Source organism: Canis lupus, chromosome 32, assembly GCF_011100685.1.
Source record: "Canis lupus familiaris isolate Mischka breed German Shepherd chromosome 32, alternate assembly UU_Cfam_GSD_1.0, whole genome shotgun sequence".
NCBI lineage: Eukaryota > Metazoa > Chordata > Mammalia > Carnivora > Canidae > Canis > Canis lupus.
The window spans coordinates 40,216,369-40,217,972 of record NC_049253.1 but is presented as its reverse complement, the minus strand read 5'-3'; the positions used below and the strand labels follow the sequence as shown (position 1 = coordinate 40,217,972).

Sequence of the window (1,604 nt, the reverse complement as noted above, 5' to 3'; positions counted from 1 at the left end):
GTGGGCTCCTTTCCGAAGCTGCTTGTAGTTACGGGACTGCTGAACACGCGTCCAGGAGTTTCTTGGGGAGGTGGGCATCTGCCAGGGGGTAGGCCTTCGGATTCACATCAGCCTCAGTCATCTCTGCGTATCCGCGGTCCCTGTGGGTTTCCTGTAAAAAGACGTGTCCTGGGAGCTACCTATCACCGTCACACTTCATACGGATAACCGGTTTTGTCCCCACGCGCCCCCGCCCCCGCCGCCGTTGGGGTGGGCGGTGGGATGTGCTGTGCTCCCGTCACAGTTTGTGGGCCTGGAATGGTGGTGATCGAGATAGACCCTTCCGCCACCTCATTACAAAGAAACAAGACACGTGTGGTGTCTTGTTAGACCCACAGGCACAGAAAAGAAAAGGAGAACTACTTATCCCCTTGTTCCACCGGGACCCACCCGGATGCCATGCCCATGCCGGAGGGTCCAGGCCCCGAGGGACGGGCGTACTCAACTTTGCTGTGAACTCAACGGATTAGTGGAGTTGTGCCTCTGAGGATTTGTCCACGGAAACTACTTCAAATGATCGATTTTGTCCGTCTCGTGTACTTTTCCTTGTGACGAGCAAGCAGGTTAAAAAAAAAAAGAAAAAGAAACAAATGAAAAAAGGGGGGAATCCCTGCGTGGCGCAGCGGTTTGGCGCCTGCCCTTGGCCCAGGGCGCGATCCTGGAGACCCGGGATCGAGTCCCACGTCGGGCTCCCGGTGCATGGAGCCTGCTTCTCTCTCTGCCTATGTCTCTGCCTCTCTCTCTTTCTCTCTCTCTCTCTCCTCTCTCTCTCTCTCTCTCTCTCTCTCTCTCTCTCTCCCCCCCCCCCCGACTATCATAAATAAATAAATTTAAAAAAAAAATGAAAAAAGGTCTATAGGTTAAACTTTTACAATAGCTTCCCAAATCTTTGGTGACCTGGAACTTTGAAGGTGTAACTAGCTTAATTGATAAATTGGGTTCAGTTCATCGGATACCTGGCGTCTGTCTTTCCTTTTTTTTTTTTTTTTTTTTTCTTTTTGTCTTTCCAACAGAAAGGTAAAATACTAAAGTGTGAGTCAGTAAGACACCCAAGGTGGTTTTTTTGTTTTGTGGTGTTGGGTTTTCCTCCCCCACCCCTTGCCCTTTTCTTCCTCCCCCCCCCCTCCCCCCACCTCAGTTTTTGTGTTTCTCTTTTGTCTGATTCAGGAAACCTGCAGATACCTGGGTGTGTCACTAAACGTGTTTCAGGTTGGTTTGTTCGTTTCTCTTTTCCTTCCTCTTTTTTTTTTTTTAATTTTAATTCACAATTCATCACACACACACACACACACACACACACACACACACACACACGGGCAGAGGGAGAAGCGGGCACCCTGCAGGACCGCTGAGCCACCCAGGGATCCCCTGTTTCGTGCTTCCTTCACAATTGTATCATACAGGGCAGCCCGTGTGGCTCAGCGTTTTAGTGCCGCCTTCAGCCCAGGGCGTGATCCTGGAGTCCCGGGATCGAGTCCCACGTCAGGCTCCCTGCACTGGAGCCTGCTTCTCCCTCTGTGTCTTTGCCCCCCCCCCCCCCCTCTTAAATCTTAAAAAAAAAATTG

At 51.1% G+C, this 1,604-nt stretch overlaps 1 pseudogene across 1 annotated transcript in view; it reads right to left on the bottom strand.

Moving 5' to 3' along the window:
- LOC119867220 overlaps positions 1–608 on the bottom strand; it is a 972-nt pseudogene extending 364 nt beyond the window's left edge. The window contains exon 1 of the transcript XR_005382972.1: positions 1–608. This exon is cut by the window's left edge and continues 364 nt beyond it. The product of XR_005382972.1 is annotated as an NHP2-like protein 1, transcript variant X1 (transcript).
- Between the last annotated feature and the right edge of the window lie 996 nt (positions 609–1,604).